The following is a 27700-nucleotide window of genomic DNA, read 5'->3' on the forward strand; positions in this document are numbered from 1 at the left end:
TCATCACAATGCTCAATACACATGTCATCACAATGCTCCCTGACACTTGTCGTCAAAATGCTCCTTGAAACCTATCATGAAAAATCTCCATGCCTTTTTCATCACAATGCTCCATGCCCTTTTCATCACAATGCTCCATGCCATTGTCATCACAATACTCCACAAGCTTGTCATCAGAATGCTCCATGAGCCTTGTCATCAGAATGCTCCATGACCCCTGTCATCACAATGCACCATGCCCATCATCATAATGCTTCCTGCCATTGTCATCACAATGAAATCAAAATGCTCCAAAACCTCGGTCATTACCATGCTCCAAACCCTAGTGATCAGAGTGTTCCATAACACTTGTCATCGTAATGTCCAATGACGCTCGTCATCACAAATATCTGTGGACTTCTCATCACAATGCTCCATAAACTTTGTCATCACAATGCGCAATTCACTTGACATCACAATGTTGCCTGACACTTGTTGTAAGTATGCTCCTTGAACCCTGTCATGACAAGGCTCCATGCCTTTTTCATCACAATGATCCATGACTTTTTCATCACAATACTCCCAAGACACCTGTAATCACAATGTCCCATGCCCTTGTCATCACAAAGCTCCATGATGCATGTTATCAGAATGCTCCATGACATTCTCATCACAATGCTATTAGCACTTATCAGCACAATGCTCCAAGACCCATGTAATCACAATGCCCCATGCCTCTTTTAGTCAGAATGCTCCATGATAATTGTCATCACATGGCTCCATGGTCCACACATCAAAATGCTCCAGGACGTTTTCATCAAATGGCTCCATTCCCTTGTCATCTCAATACTCCATGAATATTTTCAGCTCAATGCTCCATGACCTTCTCATCACAATGCTCCCTGACCCCTGGCATCACAATGCTCCATGACCACAGTAATCACAATGCTCCATGACCCCTGACAACACAATGATCCTGGACATTTTTCATCAAAATACTCCATGACACTTGTCATCACATAATCCATGCTCATGTCATCCCAATGTTCCATGTCCCCAGTAATCACAATGCTTCATGACGCTTGTCATCACAGTGCTCCATGCCTTTGTCAGAAAAATGCTACATGACCTTGTCATCACAATGCTCCATGCGCTTGTCATCATAATACTTCTTTACCATTGTCATTCACAATCCTCCATGAACATTGGCATCACATTACTTCATGCCCTTGTCATCACAATGCTCCATGCTCCTTGAAATCAAAATGATCCATGACCTCTGTCATCACAATGCTCCAAACCCTTGTGATCACAATTTTCCATAACACGTGTCATCCAAAGGCTCCATGATTCCTTTCATCACAGTATTCCATGCACTTGTCATCACAATTCTCCATGAACTTTGTCATCACAATGCTCAATACACATGTCATCACAATGCTCCCTGACACTTGTCGTCAAAATGCTCCTTGAAACCTATCATGAAAAATCTCCATGCCTTTTTCATCACAATGCTCCATGCCATTGTCATCACAATACACCACAAGCTTGTCATCAGAATGCTCCATGACCCTTGTCATCAGAATGCTCCATGACCCCTGTCATCACAATGCTCCATGACACCTATCATCACAATGCTTCATGCCCCTTGTCATTACAGTGCTCCAGGACGCTCGTCATTACCATTATCCATGGTCTTCTCATCACAATGCTCCACGATTTTGCCAGCACAATGCTCCATGCTCTGGTCATCAAAATGCTACATGTCCTTTGTCATCAAAATTCCCCACGTCCTTTTCATCACAATGTTCCATGACACAACTCATCACAATGTTTCATGCTCTTGACATCACAATTCTCCATGCACTTGTCATCACAATGCTCCATGACCCCTGTCATAGCAAGCTCCATGCCCTTCTCATCTCAATGCACCCCGCCCTTGTCATCAAAATGCTCCATGACCTTTGTCATCACAAAGCTCCTTGATCCTTGGCATCAGAATGATCCATGCTATTGTCATCACAATGCTCCATGAACCCTCTAATCACATTGCTCAATGCCGTTGTCATCACAATGCTCCATGACTCTTGTCATCAAAATGCTCGATTCACTTCTCATCACAATTCTCCACGCCCTTGTCGTTACAATCCTCCTTGACTCATGTATCACAGTGATCTGTGCCCTTGTCATCACAATGCTCAATGCCCACTCTCATCTAAATAATCCATGAAACATTTGAGACCAATGACCCATGCCATTGTCGTCACAATGCTCCATTACCCCTGCAATAACAATGCTCCATGATCCCTGCCATCACAATGTTCCACGGTCTTGTCATCACAAGGCTCCAAGACCCCTGTCATCACAATGATCCATGCCCTTTTCATCACAAAGCTCCATGACAAATGTCATCAGTATGCTCCATGGCTTTCTCATCACAATGCTCCATGCCCTTGTCATCACAATGCTTCAAGTCCCTTGTAATCGCAAAGCTCCATGCCGCATTTCATCTCAATGCTCCATGAACCCTGTCATCACAATGCACCATGCCCTTCATGATAATGCTTCATGCTATTGCCATCACAATGAAATCAAAATGCACCAAGACCTCTGTCATCATAATGCTCCAAACCCTTCTGATCACATTGTTCCTTAACACTTATCATCACAACGCCCCATGATGCTCCTCATCACAATTATCCATCGTCTTCTCATCACAGTGCTCAATTCCTTTGTCATCACAATGCTCAATCCACTTGTCATCACAATGCTACCTCACACTTGTGATCAGTATGCTCCTTGAACCCTGTCATGAAAAGGTTCCGTGTTATTTCATCACAATGATCCATGCCCTTGTCATCACAATGCTCCATTACCACTGTCATAAAAAGGCTCTATGACCCCTGGCATCAAAATATCCCATGGCCTTGTCATAACACTTCACCATGACCCATGTCATCACTGAGCACCAAGACCCCTGTATTTAAAATGCTCCATGCCCTTGTCATCACAAAGCTCCATGACACATGTCATCAGAATGCTCCATGGCTTTCTCATCACAATGCTCCATGCCCTTGTCATCTCAATGCTCCATGAACCCTGTCTTCAAAATGCACCATGCCCATCATCATAATGCTTCATGCTATTGTCATCACAATGAAATCAACATGCTCCATGACCTCTGTCATCACAATGCTCCAAACCCTTGTGATCAAAATGTTCCATATCACTTGTCATCACAACGCCCCATGACGCTCATCATCACAATTATCCATGGTCTTCTCATCACAATGCTCCATGACATTTGTCGTCACAATGTTCCATACACCCCTCTAATCACAATGATCTCTGACAATTGTCATCGCGGTGTACCATGACCCTTGTCATCACAATGCTCCATGCCTATTTCAGCAAAATGCTACATGACTTGTCATCACAATGCTCCATGCGCTTGTCATCACAATACTTCTTTACCATTGTCATTCACAATCCTCCATGAACATTGGCATCACATTACTTCATGCCCTTGTCATCACAATGCTCCATGCTCCTTGAAATCAAAATGATCCATGACCTCTGTCATCACAATGCTCCAATCCCTTGTGATCCCAATTTTCCATAACACGTGTCATCCAAAGGCTCCATGATTCCCTTCATCACAATACTCCATGCACTTGTCATCACAATGCTCCATGAACTTTGTCATCACAATGCTCAATACACATGTCATCACAATGCTCCCTGACACTTGTCGTCAAAATACTCCTTGAAACCTATCATGAAAAGTCTCCGTGCCTTTTTCATCACAATGCTCCATGCCCTTTTCATCACAATGCTCCATGCCATTGTCATCACAATACTCCACAAGCTTGTCATCAGAATGCTCCATGAGCCTTGTCATCAGAATGCTCCATGACCCCTGTCATCACAATGCTCCATGACACCTATCATCACAATGCTTCATGCCCCTTGTCATTACAGTGTTCCAGGACGCTCATCATTACAATTATCCATCGTCTTCTCATCACAATGATCCACGATTTTGCCATCACAATGGTCCATGCCCTGGTCATCCCAATGCGCCATGTCATTTGTCAACAAAATTCCCCACGTCCTTTTCATCACAATGTTCCATGACACTACTCATCACAATGTTTCATGCTCTTGACGTCCCAATTCTCCATGCACTTGTCATCGCAATGCTCCATGACCCCTGACATAGCAACCTCCATGTGCTTCTAATCTCAATGCTTCAAAATATTGTCATCAAAATTCTCAATGGGCCTTGTCATCACAATGCTCCAAGCCCTGGTCATCACAATGCTCCATTACCTTTGTCATCACAATCCTCCATGACACATGGCATCACAATGCTTCATACCATTGTCATCACAATGGACCATGACCTATGTCATCACAATGCTCCCTGACACCTGCCTTCACAGTACTCCGTGACATTGTCATCACAATGTTCCATGCCCTTGTCATCACAATTCACCATGTCCACTGTCATCACAATAATTCATGAAACTTGTCAGACCAATGCTCCATGCCCCTATTCATCTCAAAACACCATGAACCCTGTCATCACAATGCACCATGCCCATCATCATAATGCTTCATGCTTTTGTCATCACAATGAAATCAAAAGGCTCCATGACCTCTGTCTTCACAATGCTCCAAATCCTTGTGATCACAATGTTCCATAACACTTGTTATCAATCGCCCCATGACACTCGTGATTACAATTATCCATGGTCTTCTCATCACCTTGCTCCATGACCTTTGTCATCACAATGCTCCATAAACTTGTCATCACAATGCTCCCTGCCACTTTTCGTCAATATGTTCCTTGAACCATGTCATGACAAGGCTCAATTCCTTATTCATCACAATGATCCATGCCCTTTTCATCACAATGCATCCAAGACACCTTTAATCAAAGGGCTCCGTGACGTTGTCATCACAAAGCTCCATGACGCATATCATCAGTATTCTCCATGGACTTCTCATCACAATTCTCCATGCCCTTCTCATCACAATGCACCACGACTTTGTCATCAAAATGCTCCATGACATTGGTCATCACAAAGCTTCATGAACCTTGGTATGACAATGCTCCATGCCATTGTGATCACAATGCTCCATGAACACTCTCATCACATTGATCCATTCCCTTGTCATCACAACACTCCATGACGCTTGTCATCACAACGCACGATGCCCTTCTCATCACAATGCTCCAAGCACTTGTCATTACAATCCTCCATGACCCATGTATCACAGTGTTCCGTGCCCTGGTCATCACAATGCTCCATGCCCAATCTCATCTCAATATTCCGTGAAACTTTACAGACGAATGCTCCATAAACTTATCATCACAATGCTCCATTATCACTGTCATAACAATGCTCCATGAACTGTGCCATCACAGTGTTCCATGGCCTTGTCATCACATGGCTCCATGACCTTTGTCATCATAATGCTCCAAGACCACTGTAATCACAATGCTCCATACACTTGTCATCACAAAGCTCCATGACGCATGTCATCAGTATGCTCCATGGTCTTCTCATCATAATGCTCCAAGACCACTATAATCACAATGCTCCTTGCCGCTTTTCTTCTCAATGCTCCATGAAACCTGTCATCACAATGCACCATGCCCATCATCATAATACTTCATGCTATTGTCATCACAATGAAATCAAAAGGCTCCATGACCTCTGTCATTACCATGCTCCAAACCCTAGTGATCACAGTGTTCCATAACACTTGTCATCGTAATGTCCAATGACGCTCGTCATCACAATTATCAGTGGACTTCTCATCACAATGCTCCATAAACTTTGTCAACACAATGCTCAATTCACTTGTCATCACAATGTTGCCTGACACTTGTTGTAAGTATGCTCCTTGAACCCTGTCATGAAAAGGCTCCTTGCCTTTTTCATCACAATGAAGCATGTATTTTTCATCACAATACTCCCAAGACCCCTGTAATCAAAATGTCCCATGCCCTTGTCTACACAAAGCTCCATGATGCATGTTATCAGAATGCTCCATGGCCTTCTCATCACAATGCTATTAGCACTTGTCATCACAATGCTCCAAGACCCCTGTAATCACAATGCCCCATGCCTATTTTAGTGAGAATGCTCCATGATAATTGTCATCACAAGGCTCCATGGTCCACTCATCACAATGCTCCAGGACGTTGTCATCAAAAGGCTCCATTCCCTTGTCATCTCAATACTCCATGAATATTTTCAGCTCAATGCTCCATGACTTCTCATAACAATGCTCCATGACCCCTGTCATCACAATGCTCTATGACCACAGTAATCACAATGCTCCATGACCCTTGACAACACAATGATCCTGGACATTTTTCATCAAAATACACCATGACACTTGTCATCACATAATCCATGCTCAAGTCATCCCAATGTTCCTTGTCCCCTGTAATCACAATGCTCCATGACACTTGTCATCACAGTGCTCCATGCTTTGTCAGAAAAATGCTACATGACCTTGTCATCACAATGCTCCATGCGCTTGTCATCACAATCCTCCATGAAACATGGGATCACATTGCTTCATGCCCTTGTCATCACAATGCTCCATGCTCCTTGAAATCAAAATGATCCATGACCTCTGTTATCACAATGCTCCAAACCCTTGTGCTCACGATTTTCCATAACACGTGTCATCCACAGGCTCCATGATTCCTTTCTTCACAATACTCCATGCACTTGTCATCACAAAGCTCCATGAATTGTCATCACATTGCTCAATACACATGTCATCACAATGCTCCCTGACTCTTGTCAAAATGCTCCTTGAAACCTATCATGAAATGTCTCCATGCCTTTTTCATCACAATGCTCCATGCCCTTTTCATCACAATGCTCCATGCCATTGTCATCACAATACTCCACAAGCTTGTCATCAGAATGCTCCATGAGCCTTGTCATCAGAATGCTCCATGACCCCTGTCATCACAATGCTCCATGACACCTATCATCACAATGCTTCATGCCCCTTGTCATTACAGTGCTCCAGGACGCTCGTCATTACAATTATCCATGGTCTTCTCATCACAATGCTCCACGATTTTGCCAGCACAATGCTCCATGCTCTGGTCATCACAAGGCTACATGTCCTTTGACATCAAAATTCCCCACGTCCTTTTCATCACAATGTTCCATGACACAACTCATCACAATATTTCATGCTCTTGACATCACAATTCTCCATGCATTTGTCATCGCAATGCTCCATGACCCCTGTCATAGCAAGCTCCATGCCCTTCTCATCACAATGCACCATGCCCTTGTCATCAAAATGCCCCATGACCTTGTCATCACAAAGCTCCTTGATCCTTGGCATCACAATGATCCATGCTATTGTCATCACAATGCTCCATGAACCCTCTCATCACATTGCTCAATGCCATTGTCATCACAATGCTCCATGACTCTTGTCATCAAAATGCTCGATTCACTTCTCATCACAATTCTCCACGCCCTTGTCATTACAATCCTCCTTGACTCATGTATCACAGTGATCTGTGCCCTTGTCATCACAATGCTCAATGCCCACTCTCATCAAAATAATCCATGAAACATTTGTGACCAATGACCCCTGCCATTGTCGTCACAATGCTCCATTACCCCTGCAATAACAATGCTCCATGATCCCTGCCATCACAATGTTCCACGGTCTTGTCATCACAAGGCTCCATGACACTTGTCATCACAAGGCTCCAAGACCCCTGTCATCACAATGATCCATGCCGTTTTCATCACAAAGCTCCATGACGCATGTCATCAGTATGCTCCATGGCTTTCTCATCACAATGCTCCATGCCCTTGTCATCACAATGCTTCAAGTCCCCTGTAATCACAAAGCTCCATGCCGCTTTTCATCTCAATGCTCCATGAACCCTGTCATCACAATGCACCATGCCCTTCATCATAATGCTTCATGCTATTGTCATCACAATGAAATCAAAATGCACCAAGACCTCTGTCATCATAATGCTCCAAACCCTTGTGATCACATTGTTCCATAAAAATTATCATCACAACGCCCCATGATGCTCCTCATCACAATTATCCATGGTCTTCTCATCACAGAGCTCCATGCCTTTGTCATCACAATGCTCAATCCACTTGTCATCACAATGCTACCTCACACTTGTGATCAGTATGCTCCTTGAACCCTGTCATGACAAGGCTCCGTGTTATTTCATCACAATGATCCATGCCCATGTCATCACAATGCTCCATTACCCCTGTCATAAAAAGGCTCTATGACCCCTGGCATCCAAATATCCCATGGACTTGTCATAACACTTCACCATGACCCTTGTCATCACTGAGCACCAAGACCCCTGTATTTACAATGCTCCATGCCCTTGTCATCACAAAGCTCCATGACACATGTCATCAGAATGCTCCATGGCTTTCTCATCACAATGCTCCATGCCCTTGTCATCTCAATGCTCCATGAACACTGTCATCACAATGCACCATGCCCATCATCATAATGTTTCATGCTATTGTCATCACAATGAAATCAACATGCTCCATGACCTCTGTCATCACAATGCTCCAAACCCTTGTGATCAAAATGTTCCATATCACTTGTCATCACAACGTCCCATGACGCTCATCATCACAATTATCCATGGTCTTCTCATCACAATGCTCCATGACATTTGTCGTCCCAATGTTCCGTATCCCCTCTAATCACAATGCTCTCTGACAATTGTCATCGCAGTGTACCATGACCCTTGTCATCACAATGCTCCATGCCTATGTCAGCAAAATGCTACATGACTTGTCATCACAATGCTCCATGCGCTTGTCATCACAATACTTCTTTACCATTGTCATTCACAATCCTCCATGAACATTGGCATCACATTACTTCATGCCCTTGTCATCACAATGCTCCATGCTCCTTGAAATCAAAATGATCCATGACCTCTGTCATCACAATGCTCCAAAGCCTTGTGATCACAATTTTCCATAACACGTGTCATCCAAAGGCTCCATGATTCCTTTCATCACAATACTCCATGCACTTGTCATCACAATGCTCCATGAACTTTGTCATCACAATGCTCAATACACATGTCATCACAATGCTCCCTGACACTTGTCGTCAAAATGCTCCTTGAAACCTATCATGAAAAATCTCCATGCCTTTTTCATCACAATGCTCCATGCCCTTTTCATCACAATGCTCCATGCCATTGTCATCACAATACTCCACAAGCTTGTCATCAGAATGCTCCATGAGCCTTGTCATCAGAATGCTCCATGACCCCTGTCATCACAATGCACCATGCCCATCATCATAATGCTTCCTGCCATTGTCATCACAATGAAATCAAAATGCTCCAAAACCTCGGTCATTACCATGCTCCAAACCCTAGTGATCAGAGTGTTCCATAACACTTGTCATCGTAATGTCCAATGACGCTCGTCATCACAAATATCTGTGGACTTCTCATCACAATGCTCCATAAACTTTGTCATCACAATGCGCAATTCACTTGACATCACAATGTTGCCTGACACTTGTTGTAAGTATGCTCCTTGAACCCTGTCATGACAAGGCTCCATGCCTTTTTCATCACAATGATCCATGACTTTTTCATCACAATACTCCCAAGACACCTGTAATCACAATGTCCCATGCCCTTGTCATCACAAAGCTCCATGATGCATGTTATCAGAATGCTCCATGACATTCTCATCACAATGCTATTAGCACTTATCAGCACAATGCTCCAAGACCCATGTAATCACAATGCCCCATGCCTCTTTTAGTCAGAATGCTCCATGATAATTGTCATCACATGGCTCCATGGTCCACACATCAAAATGCTCCAGGACGTTTTCATCAAATGGCTCCATTCCCTTGTCATCTCAATACTCCATGAATATTTTCAGCTCAATGCTCCATGACCTTCTCATCACAATGCTCCCTGACCCCTGGCATCACAATGCTCCATGACCACAGTAATCACAATGCTCCATGACCCCTGACAACACAATGATCCTGGACATTTTTCATCAAAATACTCCATGACACTTGTCATCACATAATCCATGCTCATGTCATCCCAATGTTCCATGTCCCCAGTAATCACAATGCTTCATGACGCTTGTCATCACAGTGCTCCATGCCTTTGTCAGAAAAATGCTACATGACCTTGTCATCACAATGCTCCATGCGCTTGTCATCATAATACTTCTTTACCATTGTCATTCACAATCCTCCATGAACATTGGCATCACATTACTTCATGCCCTTGTCATCACAATGCTCCATGCTCCTTGAAATCAAAATGATCCATGACCTCTGTCATCACAATGCTCCAAACCCTTGTGATCACAATTTTCCATAACACGTGTCATCCAAAGGCTCCATGATTCCTTTCATCACAGTATTCCATGCACTTGTCATCACAATTCTCCATGAACTTTGTCATCACAATGCTCAAAACACATGTCATCACAATGCTCCCTGACACTTGTCGTCAAAATGCTCCTTGAAACCTATCATGAAAAGTCTCCATGCCTTTTTCATCACAACGCTCCATGCCCTTTTCATCAAAATGCTCCATGCCATTGTCATCACAATACTCCACAAGCTTGTCATCACAATGCTCCATGAGCCTTGTCATCAGAATGCTCCATGACCCCTGTCATCACAATGCTCCATGACACCTATCATCACAATGCTTCATGCCCCTTGTCATTACAGTGCTCCAGGACGCTCGTCATTACAATTATCCATGGTCTTCTCATCACAATGCTCCACGATTTTGCCATCACAATGCTCCATGTCCTGGTTATCACAATGCTCCATTTCCTTTTTCATCAAAATTCCCCACGTCCTTTTCATCACAATGTTTCATGACACTACTCATCCCAAAGTTTCTTGCACTTGACATCACAATTCTCCATGCATTTGTCATCGCAATGTTCCATGACCCCTGTCATAGCAAGCTCCATGCGCTTGTAATCTCAATGCTTCACGACCTTGTCATCAATATTTTCAATGGGCCTTGTCATCACAATGCTCCAAGACCATGTCATCACAATGCTCCTTTACCTTTGTCATCACAATCCTCCATGACATGGCATCACAATGCTTCATGCCATTGTAATCAAAATGAACCATGACATATGTCATCACAATGCTCCCTGACACCTGTCTTCACAGTAATCCGTGACCTTGTCATCACAATGCTCCATGGCCTTGTCATCGCAATGCACCATGTCCACTGTCATCAGAATAATCCATGAAACTTTTCAGACCAATGCTCCATGCCCCTTTTCATCTCAAAACACCATGAACCCTGTCATCACAATGCACCATGCCCATCATCATAATGCTTCATGCTATTGTCATCACAATGAAATCAAAATGCTCCATGACCTCTGTCTTCAAAATGCTCCTAACCCTTGTGATCACAATGTTCCATTACGCTTGTTATCACATCACCACATGACGCTCGTCATTACAATTATCCATGGTCTTCTCATCACCGTGCTCCATGACCTTTGTCATCACAATGCTCCATACACTTGTCATCACAATGCTCCCTGCCACTTTTCATCAGTATGCTCCTTGAAACCTGTCATGACAAGGCTCCATGCCTTTTTCATCACAATGATCCATGCCCTTTTAATCACAATGCTCCAAGACACCTGTAATCAAAATGCTCCATGACGTTGTCATCACAAAGCTCCATGACGCATGTCATCAGTATGCTCTATGGCCTACTCATCAAAATGCTCCATGCCCTTCTCTTCACAATGCACCATGACCTTGTCATCAAAATGCTCCATGACATTGGTCATCACAAAGCGCCATGACCCTTGGTATCACAATGCTCCATGCCATTGTCATCACAATGCTCCATGAACCCTCTCATCACATTGCTCCATGCCCTTGTAATCACAAAGCTCCATGACGCTTGTCATCACAACGCACGATGCCCTTCTCATCACAATGCTCCATTCCCTTGTCATTACAATCCTCCATGACCCATGTACCACAGTGTTCCGTGCCCTGGTCATCACAATGCTCCATGCCCAATCTCAACAAAATAATCCGTGAAATTTTACAGACCAATGCTCTATAACATTATCATCACAATGCTCCATTATCACTGTCATACCAATGCTCCATGAACCCTGCCATCACAGAGTTCCATGGCCTTGTTATCACATGGCTCCATGACCTTTGTCATCATAATGCTCCAAGACCCCTGTAATCACAATGCTCCATTCCCTTGTCATCACAAAGCTCCATGACGCATGTCATCAGAATGCTGCATGGTCTTCTCATCATAATGCTCCAAGACCCCTATAATCACAATGCTCCTTGCCACTTTTCATCTCAATGCTCCATGAACACTGTCATCACAATGCGCCTTGCCCATCATCATAATGCTTCATGCTATTGTCATCACAATGAAATCAAAATGCTCCATGACCTCTGTCATTACCATGCTCCAAACCCTAGTGATCACTGTGTTCCATAACACTTGCCATCACAATGTCCAATGACGCTCATCATCACAATTATCAGTGGACTTCTCATCACAATGCTCCATAAAATTTGTCATAACAATGCTCAATTCACTTGTCATCACAATGTTGCCTGACACTTGTTGTAAGTATGCTCCTTGAACCCTGTCATGACAAGGCTCCATGCCTTTTTTCATCACAATGATTCATGCCTTATTCATAACAATACTCCAAGACCCCTGTAATCACAATGTCCCATGCCCTTGTCATCACAGAGCTACATGACGCATTTTATCAGAATACACCATGGCCTTCTCATCACAATGCTATTAGCACTTGTTATCACAATGCTCCAAGACCCCTGTAATCACAATGCCCCATGCCTCTTTTAGTGAGAATGATCCATGATAATTGTCATCACAAGGGTCGATGGTCCACTCATCACAATGCTCCAGGAAGTTGTCATCAAAAGGCTCCATTCCCATGTCATCTCAATACTCCATGAATATTTTCAGCTCAATGCTCCATGTCCATCTCATCACAAAGCTCCATGACCCCTGGCATCACAATGCTCCATGACCACAGTAATTACAATGCTCCATGACCCCTGACAACACAATGATCCTGGACATTTTTCATCAAAATACTCCATGACAATTGTCATCACATAATCCATGCTCATGTCATCCCAATGTTCCATGTCCCCTGTAATCACAGTGCTCCATGACACTTGTCATCACAGTGCTCCGTGCCTTTGTCAGAAAAATGCTACAGGAACATGTCATCACAATGCCCCATGGGTTTGTCATCACAATCCTCCATGAATCTAGGGATCACATTGTTTCATGCCCTTGTCAACACAATGCACAATGCTCCTTGAAATCAAAATGATCCATGAATTCTGTCATCACAATGATCCAAACCTTGTGATCACAATGTTCCATAACACCTGTCATCACAATGCTCTATGATGCCTGTCATCACAATACTCCATGCCCTTGTCATCACAGTGCTCCATGACCTTTTTCATCACAATGCACAATACACTTGTCATCACAATGCTCCCTGGCACTTGCCATCAGTATGCACTTGAACCCTGTCATGACAATGCTCCATGCCTTTTTCATCACAATGATCCATGCCCTTTCCATCACAATGCTCCAAGTCTACTGTAATCACAATGCTCCATGCCTTTTTCAGCAAAATGCTACAAGACCTTGTCACCACAAAGCTCCATGCGCTTGTCATCCCAATGTTCCATGAAACTTGGGATCACATTGCTTCATGATCTTGGCATCACAGGGCTCCATGCTCCTTGAAATCAAAATGATCCATGACCACTTTCATCACAACGCTCTAATTGCTTGTGATCACAATGTTCCATAACACTTGTCATCACAATGCTCCATGATGCCTGTCATCACAATACTCCTGTGCCCTTGTCATCTCAATGCGCCATGGCCATTGTCATCACAATGCTCAGTACACTTGTCATCACAATGCTCCTTGACATTTGTCATCAGAATGCTACTAGAACAATCTCATAAAAAGACTTCATGCCTTTTTCATCACAATGCTCCATCCAAATGTCATCACAATACTCCACAAGCTTGTCATCACAATGGTCCATGACACTTGTCATCACAATGCTCCATGACCCCTGTCATCACAATGCTCCATGAAACCTGTATAGACAATGATCCATGGCTCTTGTAATTAGAGTGCTCCATGACACTCGTCATCAACATAAACCATGGACTTCTCATCACTATACTCCACGGTCTTGCCATCACACTGATCCATTCCCTGATCATCACAAAGCTCCAAGTCCCTTGTCATCACATTTCTCCACGTCCTCCTCATAACAATGCTACATGACATTTCTCATCACAATGTTACATGCTCTTGTCATCACAATTCTCCATGTACTTGTCATCGCAATGCTCCATGACCCCTCTCATAGCAAGCTCCATGCACTTCTCATCACAGTGCACCACGCCCTTGTCATCAAAATGCTCGATTCACTTCTCATCACAATTCTCCACGCCCTGGTCATTACAATCCTCCCTGAAACATGTATCAGAGTGATCTGTGCCCTTGTCATCTCAATGCTCAATGCCCACTCTCATCAAAATAATCCATGAAACATTTGAGACCAATGATCCATGCCATTTTCGTCACAATGCTCCATTACACCTGTCATAACAATGCTCCATGATCCCTGCCATCACAATGATCCACGGTCTTGTCATCAAAAAGCTCCATGACACTTGTCATCACAAGGCCTCAAGACCACTGTCATCACAATGATCCATGCCCTTTTCATCACAAAGCTCCATGACGCATGTCATCAGTATGCTCCATGGCTTTCTCATCACAATGCTCCATGCCCAAGTCATCACAATGCTTCAAGTCCCCTGTAATCACAAAGCTCCATGCCGCTTTTCATCTCAATGGTCCATAAACCCTGTCATCACAATGCACCATGCCCTTCATCATAATGCTTCATGCTATTGCCATCACAATCAAATCAAAATGCACCAAGACCTCTGTCATCATAATGCTCCAAACCCTTGTGATCACATTGTTCCATAACACTTATCATCACAACGCCCCATGATGCTCCTCATCACAATTATCCATGGTCTTCTCATCACTGTGCTCCATGCCTTTGTCATCACAATGCTCAATCAACTTGTCATCAAAATGCTACCTCACACTTGTGGTCAGTATGCTCCTGGAACCCTTTCATGACAAGGCTCCGTGTTATTTCATCACAATGATCCATGCCCTTGTCATCACAATGCTCCATTACCCCTGTCATAAAAAGGCTGTATGACCCCTGGCATCACAATATACCATGGCCTTGTCATAACACTTCTCCATGACCCTTGTAATAACTGTGCACAAAGACCCCTGTATTCACAATGCTCCATGTCTTGTCATCACAAATCTCCATGACACATGTCGTCAGAATGCTCCATGGCTTTCTCATCACAATGCTCCATGCCCTTGTCATCTCAATGCTCCATGAACCCTGTCATCACAATGCACCATGCCCATCATCATAATGCTTCATGCTATTGTCATCACAATGAAATCAACATGCTCCATGACCTCTGTCATCAGAAAGCTCCAAACCCTTGTGATCAAAATGTTCCATATCACTTGTCATCACAATGCCCCATGACGCTCATCATCACAATTATCCATGGTCTTCTCATCACAATGCTCCATGACATTTGTCGTCACAATGTTCCATAACCCCTCTAATCACAGTGCTCTCTAACACCTGTCATCGCAGTGTACCATGACCCTTGTCATCACAATGCTGCATGCCTATGTCAGCAAAATGCTACATGACTTGTCATCACAATGCTCCATGCGCTTGTCATCACAATACTTCTTTACCATAGTCATTCACAATCCTCCATGAACATTGACATCACATTACTTCATGCCCTTGTCATCACAATGCTCCATGCTCCTTGAAATCATAATGATCCATGACCTCTGTCATCACAATGCTCCAAACCCTTGTGATCCCAATTTTCCATAACACGTGTCATCCAAAGGCTCCATGATTCCTTTCATCACAATACTCCATGCACTTGTCATCACAATGCTCCATGAACTTTGTCATCACAATGCTCAATACACATGTCATCACAATGCTCCCTGACACTTGTCGTCAAAATGCTCCTTGAAACCTATCATGAAATTTTCCATGCCTTTATCATCACAATGCTCCATGCCCTTTTCATCACAATGCTCCATGCCATTGTCTTCACAATACTCCACAAGCTTGTCATCAGAATGCTCCATGTGCCTTGTCATCAGAATGCTCCATGACCCCTGTCATCACAATGCTCCATGACACCTATCATCACAATGCTTCATGCCCCTTGTCATTACAGTGCTCCAGGACGCTCGTCATTACAATTATCCATGGTCTTCTCATCACAATGCTCCACGATTTTGCCATCACAATGCTCCATGCCCTGGTCATCACAATGCTCCATGTCCTTTGTCATCAAAATCCTCCACGTTCTTTTCATCACAATGTTCCATGACACTACTCATCACCATGTTTCATGCTCTTGACATCACAATTCTCCATGCACATGTCATCGCAATGCTCCATGACCCCTGTCATAGCAAGCTCCATGCGATTGTAATCTCAATGCTTCACAACCTTGTCATCAAAATTCGCAATGGGTCTTGTCATCACAATGCTCCAAGCCCTTGTCATCACAATGCTCCATTACCTTTGTCATCACAATCCTCCATGACACATGGCATCACAATGCTTCATGCCATTGTCATCACAATGGACCATGACCTATGTCATCACAATGTTCCCTGACACCTGTCGTCACAGTACTCCGTGACCTTGTCATCACAATATTCCATGCCCTTGTCATCACAATGCACCATGTCCACTGTCATCAGAATAATCCATGAAACTTTTCAGACCAATGCTCCATGCCCCTTTTCATCTCAAAACACCATGAACCCTGTGATTACAATGCACCATGCACATCATCATAATGCTTCATGCTATTGTCATCACAATGAAATCAAAAGGCTCCATTACCCCTGTCTTCACAATGCTCCAAACCATTTTGATCACAATGTTCCATAACACTTGTTATCACATCGCCCCATGACGCTCGTCATTACAATTATCCATGGTCTTCTCATCACCATGCTCCATGACCTTTGTCATCACAATGCTCCATACACTTGTCATCACAATGCTCCCTGCCACTTTACGTCAGTATGCTCCTTGAACCCTGTCATGACAAGGCTCCATGCCATTTTCATCACAATGATCCATGCCCTTTTCATCACCATGTTCCAAGACACCTGTAATCAAAATGCTCCATGACGTTGTCATCACAAAACTCCATGATGCATGTCATCAGTATGCTCCATGGCCTTCTCATCACAATGCTCCATGGCCTTCTCATCACAATGAAACACGACCTTGTCATCAAAGTGCTCCATGACATTGGTCATCACAAAGCTCCATGACCCTTGGTATCACAATGCTCCATGCCATTGTCATCACAATGCTCCATGAACCCTCTCATCACATTCCTCCATGCCCTTGTAATCTCAACGCTCCATGACGCTTGTCATCACAACGCACGTTTCCCTTCTCATCACAATGCTCCAAGCCCATGTCATTACAATCCTCCATGACCCATGTATCACAGTGTTCCGTGCCCTGGTCATCACAATGCTCCATGCCCATTCTCATCACAATAATCCGTGAAATTTTACAGACCAATGCTCCATAACTTTATCATCACAATGCTCCATTATCACTGTCAAAGCAATGTTCCATGAACCCTGCCATCACAGTGTTCCATGGCCTTTTCATCACATAGCTCCATGACCTTTGTCATCATAATGCTCCAAGACCCCTGTAATCACAATGCTGCATACACTTGTCATCACAAAGCTCCATAACGCATGTCATCAGTATGCTAAATGGTCTTCTCATCATAATGCTCCAAGACCCCTATTATCACAATGCTCCTTGCCACTTTTCATCTCAATGCTCCATGAACCCTGTCATCACAATGCACCATGCCCATCATCATAAGGCTTCATGCTATTGTCATCACAATGAAATCAAAATGCTCCATGACCTCTGTCATTACCATGCTCCAAACCCTAGTGATCACAGTGTTCCATAACACTTGTCATCGCAATGTCCAATGACGCTCGTCATCACAATTATCAGTGGACTTCTCATCACAATGCTCCATAAACTTGGTCATCACAATGCTCAATTCACTTGTCATCACAATGTTGCGTGACACTTGTTGTAAGTATGCTCCTTGAACCCTGTCAAGACAAGGATTCATGCCTTTTTCATCACAATGATCCATTCCTTTTTCATCACAATACACCCAAGACCCCTGTAATCCCAATGTCCCATACCCTTGTCATCACAAAGCTCCATGATGCATGTTATCAGAATTCTCCATGGCCTTATCATCACAATGCTACTAGCACTTGTCATCACAATGTTCCAAGACCCCTGTAATCACAATGTCCCTTGACTCTTTTAGTGAGAATGCTCCATGATAATTGTCATCACAAGGCTCCATGGTCCACTCATCACAATGCTCCAGGACGTTGTCATCAAAAGGATCCTTTCCCTTGTCATCTCAATACTCCATGAATATTTTCAACTCAGTGCTCCATGACCTTCTCATCACAATGCTCCATGACCCCTGGCATCACAATGCTCCATGACCACAGTAATCACAATGCTCCATGACCCCTGACAACACAATGATCCTGGACATTTTTCATCAAAATACTCCATGACACTTGTCATCACATAATCCATGCTCATGTCATCCCAATGTTCCATGTCCCCTGTAATCACAATGGTCCATGACGATTGTCATCACAGTGCTCCATGCTTTTGTCAGAAAAATGCTACATGACCTTGTCATCACAATGCTCCATGCGCTTGTCATCACAATCCTCCATGAATCTTGGGATCACATTGCTTCATGCCCTAGTCATCACAAGGCTCCACGCTCCTTGAAATCAAAATGATCCATGAACACTGTCATCACAATGATCCAAACCCTTGTGATCACAATGTTCCATAACACTTGTCATCACAATGCTCTATGGTGCCTGTCATCACAATACTCCATGCCCTTGTCATCACAATGCTTCCTGGCACATGCCATCAGTATGCACTTGAACCATGTCATGACAATGCTCCATGCCTTTTTCATCACAATGATCCATGCCCTTTCCATCACAATGCTCCAAGTCTCCTGTAATCTCAATGCTCCATGCCATTTTCAGCAAAATGCTACAAGACCTTGTCACCACAAAGCTCCATGTGCTTGTCATCACAATCTGCCATGAACCTTGGGATCACAATGCTTCATGATCTTTGCATCACAGGGCTCCATGCTCCTTGAAATCAAAATGATCCATGACCACTTTCATCACAACGCTCTAATTGCTTGTGATCACACTGGTCAATAACCCTGGTCATCTCAATGCTCCATGATGCCTGTCATCACAATACACCTGTGCCCTTGTCATCACAATGTGCCATGGCCATTGTCATCACAATGCTCAATACACTTGTCATCACAATGCTCCTTGACATTTGTCATCAGAATGCTCCTTGAACACTCGCATAAAAAGACTGCATGCCTTTTTCATCACAATACTCCATCCAAATGTCATCACAATACTCCACAAGCTTGTCATCACTATGCTCCATGACACTTGTCATCACAATGCTCCATGACCCCTGTCATCACAATGCTTCATGACACCTGTAATCACAATGCTCCATGGCTCTTGTAATTAGAGTGCTCCATGACACTCGTCATCAACATAATCCATGGACTTCTCATCACTATACTCCACGGTTTTGCCCTCACAATGATCGATTCCCTGTTCATCACAATGCTCCAAGTCCCTTGTCATCACATTTCTCCACGTCCTCCTCATAACAATGCTACATGACATTTCTCATCACAATGTTACATGCTCTTGTCATCACAATTCTCCATGCATTTGTCATCGCAATGCTCCATGAACCCTGTCATAGCAAGCTCCATGCCCTTCTCATCACAATGCACCACGCCCTTGTCATCAAAATGCTCCTTGACCTTTGTCATCAAAAAGCTCCATGAACCCTCTCATCACATTGCTCAATGCCGATTTCATTACAATGCTCTATGACTCTTGTCATCAAAATGCTCGATTCACTTCTCATCACAATGTTCCACGCCGTTGTCATTACAATCCTCCCTGACTCATGTATCACAGTGATCTGAGCCCTTGTCATCACAATGCTCAATGTCCACTGTCATCAAAATAATCCATGAAACATTTGAGACCAATGATCCATGCCATTGTCGTCACAATGCTCCATTACCCCTGTCATAACAATGCTCCATGATCCCTGCCATCACAATGATCCACGGTCTTGTCATCACAAGGCTCCATGACACTTGTCATCACAAGGCTCCAAGACCACTGTCATCACAATGATCCATGCCCTTTTCATCACAAAGCTCCATGACGCATGTCATCAGTATGCTCCATGGCTTACTCATCACAATGCTCCATGCCCTTGTCATCACAATGCTTCAAGACCCCTGTAATCACAAAGCTGCATGCTGCTTTTCATCTCAGTGCTCCATGAACCCTGTCATCACAATGCACCATGCTCTTCATCATAATGCTTCATGCTATTGCCATCACAATGAAATCAAAATGCACCAAGACCTCTGTCATCATAATGCTCCAAAACCTTGTGATCACATTGTTGCATAAAACTAATCATCACAACGCCTCATGATGCTCCTCATCACAATTATCCATGGTCTTCTCATCACTGTGCTCCATGCCTTTGTCATCACAATGCTCAATCCACATGTCATCACAATGCTACCTCACACTTGTGGTCAGTATGCTCCTTGAAACCTGTCATGACAGGGCTCCATGTTATTTCATCACAATGCTCCATGCCCTTGTCATTACAATCCTCCATGGCCCATGTATCACAGTGTTCCGTGCCCTGGTCATCACAATGCTCCATGCCCAATCTCATCACAATAATCCGTGAAACTTTAAAGACCAATGCTCTATAATATTATCATCACAATGCTCCATTATCACTGTCATACCAATGCTCCATGAACCCTGCCATCACAATGTTCCATGGCCTTGTCATCACATGGTTCCATGACCTTGGTGATCATAATGCTCCAAGACACCTGTAATCACAATGCTCCATACCCTTGTCATCACAAAGCTCCATCACGCATGTCATCAGTATGCTCCATGGTCTTCTCATCATAATGCTCCAAGACCCCTATAATCACAAAGCTCCTTGCCGCTTTTCATCTCAATGCTCCATGAACCCTGTCATCACAATGTGCCTTGCCCATCATCATAATGCTTCATGCTATTGTAATCACAATGAAATCAAAATGCTTCATGACCTCTGTCATTACCATGCTCCAAACCCTAGTGATCACAGTGTACCATAACACTTGTCATCACAATGTCCAATGACGCTCGTCATCACAATTATCAGTGGACTTCTCATCACAATGCTCCAAAAACTTTGTCATCACAATGCACAATTCACTTGTCTTCACAAAGTTGCTTGACACTTGTTGTAACTCTGCTTCTTGAACCCTATCATGACAAGGCTCCATGCCTTTTTCATCACAATGATCCATGCCTTTTTCATCACAATACTCCCAAGACCGCTGTAATCACAATGTCCCATGCCCTTCTCATCACAAAGCTCCATTATGCATGTTATCAGAATTCTCCATGGCCTTATCATCACAATGCTATTAGCACTTGTCCTCACAATGTTCCAAGACCCCTGTAATCACAATGTCCCTTGACTCTTTTAGTGAGAATGCTCCATGATAATTGATATCACAAGGCTCCATGGTCCACTCATCACAATGCTCCAGGACGTTGTCATCAAAAGGATCCTTTCCCTTGTCATCTCAATACTCCATGAATATTTTCAGCTCAGTGCTCCATGACCTTCTCATCACAATGCTCCATGACCCCTGGCATCACAATGCTCCATGACCACAGTAATCACAATGCTGCATGACCCCTGACAACACAATGATCCTGGACATTTTCATCAAAATACTCCATGACACTTGTCATCACATAATCCATGCTCATGTCATCCCAATGTTCCATGTCCCCTGTAATCACAATGGTCCATGACGATTGTCATCACAGTGCTCCATGCTTTTGTCAGAAAAATGCTACATGACCTTGTCATCACAATGCTCCATGCGCTTGTGATCACAATCCTCCATGAATCTTGGGATCACATAGCTCCATGCCCTTGTCATCACAATGCTCCATGCTCTTTGAAATTTTAAATGATCCATGAACTCTGTCATCACAATGATCCAAACCCTTGTGATCACAATGTTCCATAACACTTGTCATCACAATGCTCTATGATGCCTGTCATCACAATACTCCATGCCCTTGTCAACACAATGCTCCATGACCTTTGTCATCACAATGCACAATACACTTGTCATCAAAATGCTCCTTGGCACTTGCCATCAGTATGCACTTGAACCTTGTCATGACAATGCTCCATGCCTTTTTCATCACAATGATCCATGCCCTTTCCATCACAATGCTCCAAGTCTCCTGTAATCACAATGCTCCATGCCTTTTTCAGCAAAATGCTACAAGACCTTGTCACCACAAAGCTCCATGTGCTTGTCATCCCAATCCTCCATGAACCTTGGGATCACATTGCATCATGATCTTGGCATCACAGGGCTCCATGCTCCTTGAAATCAAAATGATCCATGACCACTTTCATCACAACGCTCTAATTGCTTTTGATCACAATGTTCCATAACACTTGTCATCACAATGCTCAATGATGGCTGTCATCACAATACTCCTGTGCCCTTGTCATCAAAATGCGCCATGGCCATTGTCATCATAATGCTCAATACACTAGTCATCACAATGCTCCTCGACATTTGTCATCAGAATGCTCCTTGAACACTCTCATAAAAAGACTCCATGCCTTTTTCATCACAATGCTCCATCCAAATGTCATCACAATACTCCACAAGCTTGTCATCACAATGCTCCATGACAGTTGTCATCACAATGCTCCATGACCCCTGTCATCACAATGCTCCATGTCACCTGTAATCACAAAGCTCCATGGGTCTTGTAATTAGATTGCTCCATGACACTCGTCATCAACATAATCCATGGACTTCTCATCACTATAATCCACGGTCTTGCCATCACAATGATCCATTCCCCGATCATCACAATGCTCCAAGTCCCTTGTCATCACATTTCTCCACGTCCTCCTCATAACAATGCTACATGACATTTCTCATCACAATGTTACATGCTCTTGTCATCACAATTCTCCATGCACTTGTCATCGCAATGCTCCATGACTGCTGTCATAGCAAGCTCCATGCCCTTCTCATCACAATGCACCCCGCCCTTGTCATCAAAATGCTTCATGACATTTGTCATCACAAAGCTCCTTGATCCTTGGCATCGCAATGATCCATGCTATTGTCATCAAAATGCTCCATGAACCCTCTCATCACATTGCTCAATGCCGTTGTCATCACAATGCTCCAGGACACTTGTCATCAAAATGCTCGATTCACTTCTCATCACAATTCTCCACGCCCTGGTCATTACAATCCTCCCTGACTCATGTATCACGGTGATCTGTGCCATTGTCATCACAATGCTCAATGCCCACTCTCATCAAAATAATCCATGAAACATTTGAGACCAATGATCCATGCCATTGTCGTCACAATGCTTCATTACCCCTGTCATAACAATGCTCTATGATCCCTGCCACCACAATGTTCCACGGTCTTGTCATCACAAGGCTCCATGACACTTGTCATCACAAGGCTCCAAGAACCCTGTCATCACAATGATCCATGCCCTTTTCATCACAAAGCTCCATGTCGCATGTCATCAGTATGCTCCATGGCTTTCTCATCACAATGCTCCATGCCCTTGTCATCACAGTGCTTCAAGACCCCTGTAATCACAAAGATCAATGCCGCTTTTCATCTCAATGCACCATGAACCCTGTCATCACAATGCACCATGCCCTTCATCATAATGCTTCATGCTATTGCCATCACAATGAAATCAAAATGCACCAAGACCTCTGTCATCATAATGCTCCAAACCCTTGTGATCACAATGTTCCCTAACACTTGTTATCACATCGCCCCTTGACGCTCATCATTACAATTATCCATGGTCTTCTCATCACCATGCTCCATGATATTTGTCATCACAATGCTCCATACACTTGTCATTACAATGCTCCCTGCCACTTTTCGTCAGTATGCTTCTTGAACCCTGTCATGACAAGGCTCCATGCCTTTTTCATCACAATGACCCATGCCCTTTTCATCACAATGCTCCAAGACACCTGTAATCAAAATGCTGCATGACGTTGTCATCACAATGATCCATGACGCATGTCATGGGTTTGCTCCTTGGCCTTCTCATCACAATGCTCCATGCCCTTCTCATCACAATGCACCACGAACTTGTCATCAAAATGCTCCATGACATTGGTCATCACAAAGCTCCTTGAAACTTGGTATCACAATGCTCCATGCCATTGTCATCACAATGCTCCATGAACCCTCTCATCACATTGCTCCATGCCCTTGTAATCACAACGCTCCATGACGCTTGTCATCACAACGCACGATGGCCTTCTCATCACAATGCTCCAAGCCCTTGTCATTACAATCCTCCATGACCCATGTATCACATTGTTCCGTGCCCTGGTCCTCACAATGCTCCATGCCCAATCTCATCACAATAATCCGTGAAACTTTACAGACCAATGCTCCATAACCTTATCATCACAATGCTCCATTATCATTGTCATAACAATGCTCCATGAACCCTTCCATCACAGGGTTCCATGGCCTTGTCATCACATGGCTCCATGACCTTTGTCATCATAATGTTCCAAGACCCATGTAATCACAAGGCTCCATACACTTGTCATCACAAATCTCCATGACGCATGTCATCAGTATGCTCCATGGTCTTCTCATCATAATGCTTCAAGACAACTATATTCACAATGCTCCTTGCCGCTTTTCATCTCAATGCTCCATGAGCCCTGTCATCACAATGCACCTTGCCCATCATCATAATGCTTCATGCTATTGTCATCACAATGAAATCAAAATGCTCCATGACCTCTGTCATTACCATGATCCAAACCCTAGTGATCACAGTGTTCCATAACACTTGTCATAACAATGTCCAATAATGCTCGTCATCACAATTATCAGTGGACTTCTCATCACAATGCTCCATAAACTTTGTCATCACAATGCTCAATTCACTAGTCATCACAATGATGCCTGGAACTTGTTGTAAATATTCTCCTTGAACTCTGTCATAACAAGGCTCCAAGCCTTTTTCATCACAATGATCCATGCCTTTTTCATCACAATACTCCAAGACACCTGTAATCACAATGTCCCTTGCCCTTGTCATCACAAATCTCCATGATGCCTGTTACCAGGATGCTCCATGGCATTCTCATCACAATGCTATTAGCACTTGTCATCACAATGCTCCAAGACCCCTGTAATCACAATGCCCCATGCCAGTTTTAGTGAGAATGCTCCATAATAATTGTCATCACAAGGCCCCAAGGTCCACTCATCAAAATGCTCCAGGACGTTGTCATCAAAAGGCTGCATTCCCTTGTCATCTAAATACTCCATGAATATTTTCAGCTCAATGCTTCATGACCTTCTCATCACAATGCTCCATGACACCTGTCATCACAATGCTCCATGACCACAGTAAGCACAATGATCCATGAGCCCTGACAACACAATGATCCTGGACATTTTTCATCAAAATACTCCATGACACTTGTCATCACATAATCCATGCTCATGTCATCACAATGTTCCATGGCCCCAGTAATCACAATGCTCCATGAAGCTTGGTATCACAGTGCTCCATGCCTTTGTCAGAAAAATGCTACATGACCTTGTCATCACAATGCTCCATGCGCTTGTCATCACAATCCTCCATGAACCTTGGGATCACATTGCTTCATGCCTTTGTCATCTCAATGCTCCATTCTCCTTGAAATAAAAATGATCCATGAACTCTGTCATCACAATGATCCAAACCCTTGTGATCCCAAATTTCCATAACACGTGTCATCCAAAGGCTCCATGATTCCTTTCATCACAATACTCCATGCACTTGTCATCACAATGTTCCATGAACTTTGTCATCACAATGCTCAATACACATGTCATCACAATGCTCCCTGACACTTTTGGTCACTATGCTTCTTGAAACCTGTCATGACTAGGCTCCATGCATTTTTCATCACAATGATCCATGCCGTTTTCATCACAATGCTCCAAGACACCTGTAATCACAATGTTCCATGTCCTTTTTCATCAAAATTCCCCACGTCCTTTTCATCACAATGTTCCATGACACTACTCATCACAATGTTTCATGCTCTTGACATCACAATTCTCCATGCACTTATCATCACAATGCTCCATGACCCCTGTCATAGCAAGCTCCATGCGTTTGCAATCTCAATGCTTCTCGACCTTGTCATCAAAATTCTCAATGGGCCTTGTCATCACAATGCTCCAAGCCCTTGTCATCACAATGCTCCATTACCTTTGTCATCACAATCCTCCATGACACATGGCATCACAATGCTTCATGCCATTGTCATCACAATGGACCATGACCTATGTCATCACAATGCTCCCTGACACCTGTGTTCACAGTACTCCGTGACCGTGTCATCATAATGTTCCATGCCCTTGTCATCACAATGCACCATGTCCACTGTCATCACAATAATCCATGAAACTTCTCAGACCAATGCTCCATGCCCCTTTTCATCTCAAAACACCATGAACCCTGTCATCACAATGCACCATGCCCATCATCATAATGCTTCATGCGATTGTCATCACAATGAAATCAAAAGGCTCCATGACCTCTGTCTTCACAATGCTCCAAACCCTTGTGATCACAATGTTCCATAACGCTTGTTATCACATCGCCCCTTGACGCTCGTCATTACAATTATCCATGGTCTTCTCATCACCATGCTCCATGACCTTTGTCATCACAATGCTCCATACACTTGTCATCACAATGCTCCCTGCCACTTTTCGTCACTATGCTCCTTGAAACCTGTCTTGACTAGGCTCCATGCCTTTTTCATCACAATGATCCATGCCGTTTTCATCACAATGCTCCAAGACACCTGTAATCACAATGCTCCATACCCTTGTCATCACAAAGCTCCATGACGCATTTCATCAGTATGCTCCATGGTCCTCTCATTATAATGCTCCAAGACCACTATACTCACAATGCTCCTTGCCTCTTTTCATCACAATGCTCCATGAACCCTGTCATCAGAATGCACCATGCCCATCATCATAATGCTTCATGCTATTGTCATCACAATGAAAGCAAAATGCTCCATGACCTCTGTAATTACCATGCTCCAAACCCTAGTGATCACAGTGTTCCATAACACTTGTCAT

Source organism: Mesoplodon bidens, assembly GCF_964165515.1.
Source record: "Mesoplodon bidens genome assembly, chromosome: Y".
NCBI lineage: Eukaryota > Metazoa > Chordata > Mammalia > Artiodactyla > Ziphiidae > Mesoplodon > Mesoplodon bidens.